This window comes from Terrapene carolina, unplaced genomic scaffold (assembly GCF_002925995.2).
Source record: "Terrapene carolina triunguis isolate 2854851 unplaced genomic scaffold, T_m_triunguis-2.0 Scaffold35022, whole genome shotgun sequence".
NCBI lineage: Eukaryota > Metazoa > Chordata > Testudines > Emydidae > Terrapene > Terrapene triunguis.
This window is the reverse complement of record NW_020699373.1, coordinates 9,966,556-9,981,136: the sequence shown is the minus strand read 5'-3', so window position 1 is coordinate 9,981,136 and position 14,581 is coordinate 9,966,556.

Sequence of the window (14,581 nt, the reverse complement as noted above, 5' to 3'; positions counted from 1 at the left end):
TAAGCAAATTCATTCTTCGGCAGCAGTTCTCATGACAACTCAAGTTTTTGACAAGTACAGTTCAAAACCAGTTGAATAATGGAAAACAATCCTCTCATGAAGCTTGCATAGTGTACCTAACGCTTTATATTCATTTGCACTGAGTACTGAAATTCCTCTTGGTTTGTTCTGTGATTTTCTGATTAAGAGTCAGGAGACTTGAAACATTTAGCAGCCTCAAAACACCACTACTGGGTATGTTATTGTAATGACATCTGCAACATTTATCCTAACCCCTGTTTTAGCCCATGGAAGGTACCACTATTCATCTTGATGACTCTAACGTAGCTTTCCTTTTCTGAGAGTGAAAAACAACAAACGCTTTTGAGGGCAGATTCCTGGGTAATAAGATACCACTGTCCAGTCCAAGACACAATGAATTCCCTCTTTCTAAATGGTTTCAGAGTGGTAGGCGTGTTAGTCTGTATCAGCAAAAAGAACGAGGCATACTTGTGGCACCTTAGAGACATGAAAGCTAATGCCCAAATAAATTTGTTAGTCTCTAAGGTGCCACAAGTACTCCTCGTTCTCTTTCTAAATGTTACTCAAGCCACCCCAACAAAAAAGTCTAGAATTAACATCCCCATTTTAAGTCTAACAGAACATTCTTTCCGGAAAAATTGTTGGGGCAAATATAAGAAACTTGCCACAGCACAATGGCTGCTAAGTCTTTCAGCTGAAGTAGTAACCCACATGCCCTTAATAATGATACTTTAAAAATGTTTGAGAGTGTTTTCATTACAGGATTATACTATTCCTTCAGAAACTACCCAAATACAGATGGTTTCATCATGCTCGGCAAATAATCTTTAAACAACAATTACAAGCATCTGTCGACTAATGTCAAGATATCAACACTACTAGCATAAGGTCTGGAAGTTTTGCAGATATTGATTCTTAAGTATCTCTAAGGCACATGACAACAAAGTGATGTCTTTCCAGAGTTACATATGTAGTACTTTTAACATACCTCACTCATAAAATGCACTATGTCACGGGGCCAGGGAATAAAGAGCACTGAATTGGAAATGCACATTCAATACCATAACTTGAAATTAACTTCGGAATTTGCTTAAGGATGGCTTTTCTGTAGAATCTTGTGTTTAACTGCAATAACTGCTTTTCACAGTGAAAAGTGGGGACAGTATAAGACGTATTTGTAAAGAATTCAGAATTTCATCAATGAACTGGTTATGCAAAATAGTTCTGCACTTGGGAATGAAGGTGGCTACTAATTCTAAGTTTCAATATCCCACAACATTAACTCTGCCTTAATAACCTATACATGTGACTGTTTTATAGTAAATTGCCCAATGGCCTTTATATCTAATTCTATTTGAAGTCCACTGGATCCAACCAGGATTCAAAATACAGTAATCAATCGCTCAGTACACTTGGTAGCTGCACTACAAAGGGTTTGTTTAGTTGGCTGGTTTTCACTGAAAGGGGGAAGGGCAGAAGAGGTTGGCAACATTTGCATCAATGCCTTATGTATTGGCACTCATGCTAATAATGATAATCTAGCTTTGCTTCCCAAGCAGAGAAAAAGACTATTTGCAATGATATAGTTACACTACCAGCTATTTCCTTTTCAACTTTACTAATTTGCATTTTGCTACACCATGCTTTCCAACAAATTCTGTTGGCATAGAAATGCTGTGTCATGCCACTTTGAAGGTCTGCCATGCTCTTTTTCTTATAGCAATTTCTAGATTCCAGGAAACTCCACTGTAAATTGCAGACTGTAAGCGTTTAGAACATATCACTTTTACAAAGCTCCCTGCTGAACTTTAGAACACCCTCAAACCAGCTGTTTGCTGTTTTCAAACCGATCTGGTCACTCCCCTATCCCTACAAGGGGCAATTCTCAGAGTATAATACCTTGGTCACATCAGCTCATTTTAAATGCATCTAGATTAAGTTACTCCTGGGGGAATTCTGTGCCACTGCGCACATGCAGAATTCATATCCTCTGCAGATTTCTTTATGTCCCTGCAGAAAAATGACTTTCTGAAGGGGAAACAAAAGGGAAGCCACAAGAGTGGTGATGTGCCCCTCCTCAGCTCCTCTTTCCCTGTAAGTAGCGGCTGGGCCAGATTAGACCCACCCCCAGAAACTTCTTTTGGCTACAGGAAGCTCCCTTCCTGCCCCCCATCACTCCTCAGCCACAGGGGGAGGCCTCACTGTACAGGGAGCTGCTCCCCCTTCCACCCAACCCCTATGCATCCGGACCCCACACACACACCCAGACCCCTCCCCCATCCAACCTTCACCCCCCTGCACCCAGCATCCCCACCAAGCCTCACCCCCTGTACACAGACTACCACCCACTGAGCCCTCCACTCAAACCCCACCCCAGAACCCCACTCCCCCAGCACCCAGAACCCCCTCCTGAGCCCCATCCCCCAATACCTAGACCCCCCCTACAGATTCTTATTCCTGCTGCACCCAGAACCCCATAACAAGCCCCTGTGCACCCAGATCCCTCCAGCACCCAGATCCTCCACCAAACCACCCGCACTCAGATTGCCCCACACAGAACCCTCTCACCCCACACCTGGAGCCCCCCACACTTGGATCCTGCCAGGCTGAGTCTACCTGAATCGGGGATCAGGGCTGGGCGTGTGTGCAAGCCTCTTTCCCTCTTGCTTGCTATCTTGGTGTGCCTGGTGCAGAGGAGCAGGAAGGGCCCTGGGGAGTTTCTGGGGTGGGCCCAGCCCTTGCACTGTGTCAGGGTCAGGTGCAGCCTCATCACTGAGTCCACGTCCCGGGGGGTGGGCTGCAGGGTGATCTCCTACCTCCATGCAGCCAGTGGCCTGTGCTCCCCACTGTCACGCTGGAGCCTCGGTATTTATTTACTGACAAATAAAATATGCAGCATTTTAAAATATTGCGTGCAAAATTTTTATTTTTATTTTTTTGGTGCAGAATTCTCTCAGACATAAGATTAGTTCTAGTGATAAAAGAGCAACTAAGGGAAAAAAAACATATGCAGAGGCCATTATTGTATCACACGATGCCTCGAGTCCAAAGTGATGATTTAACCTACAATATTTTTGTGAAGTTCCCAGATCTCTGGTCTTCATTCCATAGTTTTCTTTTCAATTGCTTCAAATGGGTAGTTAAGATTTGGGGGGAGGTGTCAGAAGAGAAGGAGGTAAACTTTCCCTATTGTATCCCATCCTACAGAGATGACTACAGAAGAGTTAGAAAGAGGACAGCATCAAGGAATCCAACTTCTGCAACACAAAGCACAAACAGCCGCTCTGGCTACTTTCCAGGATCAAATGGCCACAACCAGGCTATTTTTAAGGGTGTGAGGGTGGTTGTTGTTTTTTCAAAAATAAACAGGCTCTTAGATGAATTCTAACTAGAAGTTCCTGTTTAACAATAGCTCCTACAGTTGATCAACACCCCCTCACATAGCAGTTACAAAGAAAGGGTGGCCCAGAGTCACATTTTATGAGTCCACTATGACAAAATTCTCCTCTGCCACATGTTACATACCCAGGTATAAAACGAAGAGGTAACATCTGAATGGAATGCACTGAAGCCAAGACTGGAAATAAAACGCAAGAAATCAACACATGGAAAAGACAAATGCCATGAAATAGATGAGATACAGAATTAAGGTGGAAAAACATGAGAACAGAAAAGAGTGGAAAGACTACTTAACATTATAGCTGTAACAATTCCTATCATCCACATAACTCAAAGTGTTTTTCAAAAGGTAGCTATTATTCCCCAAAGTGATTTCCCCAAAGCGTCAAAGCACAGATGAGACTAAAACCCAGATTTCCTGACTCCTAGGCCTATGACCTATCCACTGACTTGTGTACAAAGATAAACGGAAACAGGGGGATGTGACACAGAGAGAATAGAAAATCCCATTAAACAGGATTTTAGTGAAGAGAGATTTCTTAATTTTAAGTCCTCAGATAGGGCTGGTATTCTTTAAAGGAGACTGTTCCAGAACAACTCAACATATGCAGGGCATTCTGGTTCTAAGTCAACCTGAGACTTGGCACAGAGAGATTTGATCTTATTTTGATTTCTCTTTTTATTACCAAGTACTGCTTAGCAAACAAAAATGGCTAGTACAATTTAATAATTTTCCCATTCCAAAAAAGTTAACACTGTACCCTCCCCCCCACCACCTCTACAATTTATGCAGAGATTTTTAATTGAGAAATCTCTTCCCTGTTCAATCAAGAATGATACGTAGACACAGGAGAAACAAGTAAGGTTGCATATAATAAGCTGTATCAGCATTAAAACTAGTGGGAGCCCCAGCACTTCTATCAGGTTAGTTAAGTGTACTTTACAGCATGTAAAGCAAGGAGGTTAAAAACAAAAGACACCCCACCCACCCAGAGTGGCTGAACCAGAAGCCTCGTGTACACTAGAGCTCTCACCAGATCAGAATGTGAGAAACTAGAGGGAATTTACTTGCATATTTTCTAATTGTAGGAAAGTCTTGTGTGTCTTCAGAGAGTTGTCTCAATATACTGAAGATAATGGGTTTTTTTTTAAACCTACTTAAGAGGAAATCCCCAGGGGACAATACAGGGCCCCATGTGTTCTGTGGCTGCAGAATCTACCCCTTGCAACAGATCTGTGCTCCAGAATCTTAAACTTTCATTTAAAAAAAATCAGAATTGTATTTAATGCTTATGGTTAGACACTAAACTTTAAAACAGAAATAGTAAGCCAATGCAGCGTTCTCTGATTCTGCGGAAAACCTGAAATAAGAGATCTGAAAAATAGGAACTGCCCCCTTCATCTTAATGAATTAATAAAGATGACAATTTAAAGGACAATTCAATTATTCTACTGTTCAACGCTCTAGCAAAAACTAACTAGCCAATGTTTTTATCTCACAGTCTGAAGTTATCTCTTAGTCCTCCCCTGGTGTCATCTGCCTCCTACCCAACTGTCAAAACCTTCTACTTCATCCCCCTGACAACTTCCATAATGTAGGTAAGGATTATCAGTACAAATATCTTTGTCATACTGAAAAATGTAAATATGGGGACCTGGTGAACCGAGCATCAAAAATAGATAGATACTATTATACTGACTGTGCTATACACTTTTAATGAAGGACACGCAATTTTTATATTTAAAATAAAGCTGCTACAGGATTTCCAGCATGCTGCACTATAGTTCCATAGAACCAAGAAACTTAGCTGCAATTTAGGCTCAGACCTTGCTCTTAATTCAAGAGGATTTTAGATTGGGAGCTCTTTCATGGTCTCTTACTAAACTGAGTGAATGAGAAGGTCTTAATTGGAACATCTCTCCCAACTCTATTCTGTATCCACAAATTGCTAGATATATTGATTTCTGCTCTAATTTCTGATGTCTTATGGACAGGATGCACGTTAACCTTTCCTTATGGATTATGGAACATTGTTTCTTTGTGGCTGCATATTAGAAAGTACAAGCCAATGGAAACCATGTCAGGTTAAAGTGTTTCCTTGCTAACGTATTGTTAAACTCGAAGTTTCAGAACTCTCACTCTTCATTATTGGTTTGGTTTTGCATTTACTCAGTATGGACAGAAAAACTAGACTTCGCTTTACTTGCTAGTTCTTAAATCCCAATACAACAAAGCACAGTTTAAACTGCAAACCCTACAAAGAATGTTTAAATCCACCACCATTTGACATCCCACACACCCCAAATTTAATCATGACAATATTTCCATTTTTCTTTACAAAATCTAAACCATGTGATTATCTCTTTGAATAGTTTTTGAAAATTATTGATTTTAAAAATTTCAAAAAGTTCATACATACTATCTTTCTGCCACACATTACTTCAGCCACAGAGATGTCAAGTTCACTAACTCTATGCAGTTAATCTACCTCAGAAAAGTCTGTTGAACAGCCTGTGAAAAACAACAAGGTTTTCCACAACATGGGAGTCAGAAGTCTTAAGTCTCCAAAGATTACGGTAAAAAGAAAGCTCTCTCCCTTTGGAGAAGTGATCATTGTGCTTCTAAATCAGTTATATGCATGACACCCATGGTCTTAGACAGGAGATGCTGTGACACCATCTGACTCATCTTTTTTTATCCTGGAATATCACTCCTTCAGCTAAATTTATGACATTTCAAAGATTTCTGAAGGAACAGGATAGGTTGACATTACATATTCTTCTTTCCACAGAAAAATAGTTAAGGCCCTAATTCTGCAAATGATTGGGTTCAGCAGTCTGCCTGTGCGCATATGCTACCAATGCAGGATAAAGGCCTAAGTTTGTCCTTGACAGTGATCCCACAGTACTTTGGGCCAGCAAATTATTTCTCTGTCTTGGGTGTGGAACTGTAGTCAAGAATCCAGAAGCCAGTCTCAGAGAGACACTGAGCAAGATGTCCCAGCTAACAACGCCACCTCCAAAAGCAAGGACTATTCAACGTGCAATGTCCAGGCTAGCACAAACTATTAAAAACTATCTGCACAATTTTAACTACCGGTCCTAGAACATTCAAGTTATTTAATTTGTCATAAAAAACAAATCACAAAGACTTCACAGCCACATTCAAGACAAACTAATCCCAGCCTAGCCCCTGCAAAAAACTGAAAATACACCTAAAATAGAGCAGGAAGTACAAGAGCACAGACAGCTGAAGTTGAAATAGAATCATGACATGGAAAGAAAAGAGGCAATTTAATAAAATTATTAACAATTCTTTAATTTTTGTGGAATAAGAAAAAAGTCTCAAGATTATAATCTTCTCTAGTAAACCCCTAGTATCAGAGGACACATGATTCTAGGAAGCACAAATGATTCTAGATGTCCAGAAAATGAAGTGTTCCATTTAAAAAAAAAAAGCATGAATATAATATACCATAATCACATTTAGTTGAATAAAAGGTCAGCTGCAAGTTCTTTGCTATAAAATTGTCACACTGCAGCAATATTTACATTAAACAAAGACAGGAAGCCATTATCAACTGCTATTCTCAAGTATATAACAATTGTTTGATTTGATATCACTTCCTTCTTCAACCAATCCCTACTCTGCACCCTGTACACACTATTGCCTGGCAAAGAGGCATGATAATCCTGAAAGATAGATTGGTTTAGTTTTGTGTTTGTTTCAGCCTTCAATTTTCATACTGGTACATCTGAAAGGGAAAATATTAAATATGGAAGAAGATGACCTAAAATACAATGCAAGAATACTAGAAATATTGTTAACTGATCTAACAGTCCAGCTGCAATACAGTAGTTTTAACAGAAGGAAAAAATCAGTGGCAATTCGGTCTTCTAGGAAGAGTTATGTTCATTACAGCAATTTCTGGAAACTGTTTGTTTTGGAGTTAGTTAAACACTGTGTTGCCAATGTATTCTAAATCATTATTGGGGAGTCCAAAATTAAGCAAAACACCATTTCATGATCTACGTTGTCCAACAGAAACATTAAGTCTTACTCACAAAAAGGAATTAGCAGATATATTGCTAGTTGCTCTGGGTATGCGAAAGACAACTCATTAACCTAACTTAAGATAGGCATTACTTCAGAACAAAACGAACGGGGAGGGGGTACCTAACTTATGCTGCCACTGAACATAATAAGCTATTTAACAGAAAACTGTATTAATTTTGCTCAATCCAAAAATGATAAAAATTCTCATAGTGAGTGTGACGGGTTGGATCACAGAATCCCCCTTGGGAGCTGCCACCCAATGTACCAAGACTACCCCTGTTCCTGTTTTCTCTGCCAGCTCAGGACTCCAGCACCCGGTCTTGCTGAGCCAGACACTCCAGTCTGCTCTAACACAGACCCAGGGTCTGAATCACTTGCCCCAAAGCTGCAAGTTTACCTGAAAACAGCTCACAGAAGTTTGCTTGTCTTTAGCACTCAGATGCTCAACTCCCAATGGGGTCTAAACCCAAATAAATCCGTTTTACCCTGCATAAGGCTTATGCAGGGCAAACTCATAAATTGTTCGCCCTCTATAACACTGATAGAGAGATATGCACAGTTGTTTGCTCCCCCAGGTATTAATACATACTCTGAGTAAATTACTAAATAAAAAGTGATTTTATTAAATACAGACAGTAGGATTTAAGTGGTTCCAAGTAGTAACAAACAGAACAAAGTAAGTCACAAGCAAAATAAAATAAAATGCGCAAATCTATGTCTAATCAAACTGAATACAGATAATCTCACCCTCAGAGATGCTTCAGTAAGTTTTTCTCAGACTGGACACCGTCCAGGCCTGGCACAATTCTTTCCCCGGTACAGCTCTTGTTGCAGTTCAGGTGATAGCTAGGGGATTCTTCATCATGGCTCCTCTCCCCTCTGTTCTCTTCCACCCCTTTATATATCTTCTGCATAAGGCGGGAACCCTTTGTCCCTCTGGGTTTCCACCCCCCCTCACTGGAAAAGCACCAGGTTAAAGACGGATTCCAGTTCAGGTGACATGATCACATGTCACTGCAAGACTTCATTACTCACTTGCCAGCACACACATATACAGGAAGACTTACAGGTAAACACAGCCATCTGCGGATAATGGTCCTTCTTAATGGGAGTCATCAAGATTCCAAACCATCATTAATGGCCCACACTTCACATAATTATAATAGGCCCTCAGAGTTATATTTTATATTTCTAGTTTTAGATACAAGAGTGGTACATTTATGTCTAATCAAACTGAATACAGTTTTTTCACACCCCGAGCGAGAAAGTTGCAGCGTTGTAAATTGCACTTAGGCCGGTGTAACTTACGTTAGGGGGGTGGCTTATTCACACCCCTGAGCGACATAACTTACACCGACGTAAGCTCTAGCGTGTACACAGAGTTAGGTACAGTAGGATAAATCCTGTTTCCACTGAAATCAGGGGCAATAACTCCTACAGAAGTCAGTGGGAGCAGGATTTGGCCCTAAATGTATTTCCATTATATTTTAATATTGCACAGTAGCCTAGTGAACTAATAAACCAGGTTTCATACCTATACTAACTAGTCTAAGAGTAGGATAACTACTTCAATCAAATTTCAGTGGTAGGGAGATCTTCCCCCTTAAGTTATTTTAGGTATACACACCAACAGTAGTATCAGTTACTATGATTACAATGCTGTTTTATCTGAGCACCTTATAAACATTACTGAATTTATCTTTGCAATACTTCTATTTAGTATCAGCCTCATTTTATAGATGGTGCAGATATTAAACGACTTGCCCAAGATCACACAAGGAGTCTGTAGAAGGGCTGGGAACTGAATGCAAGTCTTTAAAGACTTGGTCCAGTGCCTTAACCATAAATCCATCCTTCCTACCTTGCTTTCACCTCTCTCAAAATTTCTGCAGCATGCAAGAATATACTACGGGTGATAACATCTATAGTAAAGGCTACCTGACACTTAATAAAACACTGCCTTCAGTTACTTATAACTGCCGAAAAACTCAGTCTGAGGCAAAAAAGCATGGAAAATTTCAGCCTAAACAGTCTAAATTTGGAAAAAATTCAGCTGTATCCAAGAATGAGGTTAGGGAAGGATTTTATTTCAGTCATTAAAAAGACAAAACCCCAAATTCAACCATTTCCCTGAGATGCTCAATTGCCTCCCTACCTTGAAACAAGGACCTGAAATTTGGCAGGGGGTCATCTGGGTGACAGAAATTAGTCTTTTTCCTTCCTCAAGAAAATCTGTCCAGATTTCACCAAATTATAAAATCTTGGAGGAAAAATCTCAAATTACACATGCTCCATAGAGACTTTGGAGTCTGGCAGTGAAATTATCCAAAGATTCCATCTCCTTTGAGAATGTTCCACCCCCTCACAGCTTCTATCTGCAATCAACATGCACCATCCACACAAAGCAACAGAGTGTGCACGACCCCAGAGCACGAGGGGATGAGCTGGATTTTCCCTGCCAGCCTGCTGCGGCACCAGAACTGAGCTGAAAGACGGTCTCTCCTGTGCTGCCAATGCTTTCCCAGGCAACATGGAGGAGTAAAGTGGCCTGACTCAGATTCAGAAGGGTGAGGGGGAAGAGATGCAAGGCAAGGAGGGGAGAGGGTCAAGAACAGATCAAGATGAGAAGAAGGGGCGGGAGCTGGGTCAGAGTGGAACAGGTGCATGAATCAGACAGGAGTGGGGGAAGCTAGGAGCTGAAGGGCTGTAACCACTAGAGATCACTCCCCTACATAATCTGGAATCAAAACCATTATTCTTGAATTTCAACATTCCTTTGGTGTCTACCAAAACAGCTGTGAAAGCCAAAGGCAAAGTGTGTCTCCATCTCCCTCTAGAGGCAGGTCCACACAGAAGATGATAGCCTTTTACCAGTTACTCTGTAGCTTACATGCTTGAGGACTGTGCCATGCAGCTAAAGATTCCAACCTCACTAATGAAACATGTGGGGAGTTTAAAGCTGAATGTGCCAAATTTATTTTGGGTGCCCAATTTTAGAAGACTAGGACCCAATTTTTCAGAATATGTAGCATATTATGGCACTATGTATGTTCAGATCAGAGCTCCTACTGTGCTCAGTTGCAGGAGAACTGAGAACTCAAAACTGTAAATGGAGGTATCTCAAGTTGGGTACAGAAAAGGAGTGACCAACTGTGGACATTCTCATTTAAGTGATTTGCCAAGCACCACACAGGTACTCTATGGCTAAGGCAAGGATAAAATCCAATTCTCCAGGGTGGCATTCAATTTCCTTAACCACAAGACCATCTAATCTCTTCCTGCAATCCCCTGCCTCATTCACCACACATCTTCCAACTTCTGCAGCAAATGAGGCAGGCGTCTTACCAACAACAGTGACAGAAGGAATGAATTAAAAAAAATAGTATGTCATCATGTAATTAAAGACTATCATCATGCAAATACACAGGGACAAAGGGGGGCAAATTAAGGATACACAGGCAATCTTAATTCAGGCATTTCTTAACTCTGTTTATAAATAAATAAATCTATGTTAAAAGAACATTTATGCATACACAATTTCTATCAAGCTCAATGTAAGTAATTAGCATTAAAATGGTACAACCATAAATCCAGTGTTACTCAGACTCTCTCTCATTGGTTCAAAAGTTCTTTTTTATGCATATATCTTGGAATGCTATAAATTTTAATACATCATTTTATATGTTTCTTTTTAATTTTAGAGAGTCATTTGCACTACTCTCTGGAAGAATTTTGAATGGATACCATTGGAAAACATTACTTCATTTAAAATCGTTAAATTTAAATAGAGTGCTGGGGGGGAGGGAAATCAAGAACTAGTCCTTGTTTTTTCCATGGTTTCCTATAACTTAAGTATGTATTATTTCAGCCAATATTTTCATTCAATCACATTTTTCGTCGGTACATCATACACACTGCAGAATCTAACTTCTCCTTTGCCATGCATTCATTTTCTGTTAAATATGTCCACCTTAGCTACTCATAGCATCACATAGCTTCATAATTTAAAAGTTATTTCAAAAGCAACATGTTTTAGGCTCTCAAATTAACATATTTAGATAGTCTACAGTGATAGGCCACAATCCTGCAATTAGATCAGTAGACGGACCCCTGCCCCTATGTGCAGTCCTTATTGACTTCAAATAGACTCCAGGTAGGCACAAGGGATTCATGGCAGATAACTCTGCATGGGGCTTGACTGAAATGGCTAAGATCTTTAAACCTGCCTAAAAATAATACATGCAGACTATATTCAACCCTTACCGTTAGGGGGCCAAACCTTGAGAGTCTTCCTGGGGAATGGGCTTACCTCAATGATCCTAGCATACCATCGTTGTTTTATAATCACATGTATTAAGTAGTTTTATAAAAATGGCCATTTGCCATGACAACAGCAGTAGCTACTTAAGATTTTTATCTTTGATGGTTTATTTAATTTCAAGAGCTATAAAGGCCACACTGTGACCCAATTCTTTTTTAAATCAAAGCCACTCCAATTTGAGAAAATAGTGATAGTTTCACTTCACCAAATACACCGCTACCCCACTATAACGCTGTCCTCGGGAGCCAAAAAATCTTACCGCGTTATAGGTGAAACCGTGTTATATCGAACTTGCTTTGATCCACTGGAGTGCGCAGCCCCGCCCCCCTGGAGCGCTGCTTTACCGCGTTATATCCGAATTCGTGTTATATCGGGGTAGAGGTGTATTGTGTATTAGAACTGTTCCCTGACTCAAATCCTATATGCCAAAATTCATCCCTGTGGATATAACACACACAAGTACATGTTTTTAAAGAAGCCACATCAAAAAACCCTGTAATGGAAACCTCCTGACAGGACTTTTACATTGGCAATTCCTGAAGGCACTAAGAGAAGAGGCCCCAATTCAGAAAGGTACTTAAGCATGTATGCAACTATAAACATGGGAATGGGACTATTCACATGCTGGAAGTTAGGCATGTACTTAAGTATCTTGTTGAATCAGAGTGAAAGACTGTCCAATTGACTACAACTACAGAATTACAGGATGAAGGGCTGTTGTGGGTTGGTTTGTTTTTGTTGCACTTTTTTAAAGGGGGGGGGGAAGAGGAGAGAAACACAGTAGAGTGCTTCAATCAAAGATACATTTTTGTTAAATGTAACTCTGTCCAAACAAGACTATAAGCATTCCACAGCCTCCCAGGTTCAATTTAAGTAACTTTCAGTTCGACAGACTGAAACTATCTCGTGTTTGATGTTTAAGGCTGCAGTTCTACAATCCCTTGCTTTCAGAACTCTCATTGACTTTGATGGGAGTCTTGCGGGAAAATATCTGGCTCCTGCAGGAACTTCAGATAACAGTACACAAAGGGGAGTGCTATACCATTCCTGTACAGTTAACTTTCAAGGAAGTTGAGTGAATATGGAAGCTAAATGCAATTGAATTACAATAAAATTATTAATGCTCATATGTGGGTTTTCATAATTCAGTCATAGCTACAAATTCCAGAAATGAAATCCTGGTCTGCTGGCCACACTACAGTCAATGGGAGTTTTGCCATTGATTTCACTGAGGCCAGGATTTCAGACAACTAGTTGTGGTGTGGCTGAGCGAACAGCAAGACAGGAGACCCTGATGGCACCAATACCACATAACATGAAACAAAAACACAAAACGAAGACTTGCATCATTTACTAACAGCAGAACCTTTGATACTCTGTTACAGTATATTCTACAACAGCTACAGGAAAACCCATTTGCAGTAACCAATACATTGCTGTAGTCATTATAAGGTAAATTTGGACTTTTATTTGAACAATACTGATTGCATTCAAAAGGAACCCATCTCTTAATTTTCCCTCCCATTTTAAATACACACATCAATTCCCGCACACAGCCCAAGCAGAAATGCTTGGTCAATCATAATAATAAAAAAAGGAAATAAACAGTAGCAGGGAGCTATTTTTAAGTACCTCTTCTCTTCAGAGCTAGAACAACAATAAATATACAGCACATATTTATACCTGCCTACTGTATTTTCACTCCATGCATCTGATAAAGTGGGTCATAGCCCACGAAAGCTTATGCCCAAATAAATTTTAGTCTCTAAGGTGCCACAAGGACGCCTTGTTGTTTTTGCTTATACAGACTAACACAGCTACCACGCTGAAACCTGTCTTCAGAGCTAGTTATCTAGGCAGATCCAGACCAGTATTCATTCCCCCTGCCATTATAAATTATCTTGAGAAACCTTGTCAGTGTAAATATCACTAAAATTAAGACTGTTCAATGTTGTGTGCTATTTAAGACTGAGCTGTTGTCTGCATCCTTCTAAAGAATGCTCAACATAACATTTTATGACTGCAGTCCCCAAGAAACCCTCACAAGAAACCGAAGGTCCCTCCCCAAGGCTATGCCACCAAGCAAACATTTTAAATGTAACAACAACAACAACAAAAAGAATGAAAAGCACACACCTATCACTGTAAGATCAGTACATAAGAAAGGACGGTATGGTGGCGAAGGCCAGGAGCTGCAGGTAATAGAGCCCCAAACAAAAGGCAAACTCACATATTTAACAATTGAGCTGTGTTAGGGCAGGAAGAGGGAGACTCATGGGTGTGTGTGTGTATTCTGGGGGTGCAGGCTAATGTGTGCGTGTGTGTGTATGTGTGTGTGTAAAAACAATGAGGGCAGGCTCACTGGTCCGTGTATGTTATGAAAAAGCAGGTTTATAGGAGCATGCATGTATATACGATGTAGCAGCAGGGTTATGGGTGTGCATATATTAGGGGTGTGAATGTGTTGGTATCAATAGGCAGAAAGCTCGGGGAGGGCATGTGGGGGGGGCAGTCAGGTTCAAGGGGGGACAAGGGGGGGGGGGGGGGGGGGGGGGGGGGGGTGGGGAGCGGTCGGGGGGGGGGGGCTAGGTGGGGTCTGGCTTGTGAGGATCCATGTCTCGGGGAAGGTTGTGTGTGAGGGGCAGTTCCAGCTCAGGCGGCTCCATGTCTCCAGGGGTCCTGTCCAGCTCAGAGGGATCCATGTGTCGGGGAGGGTCGATGTGTCGGAGGGGGCTAAGCGGGGGGCGGACCCGGCTCAGGGGGGCCATGTGTCGGGGGGGCTG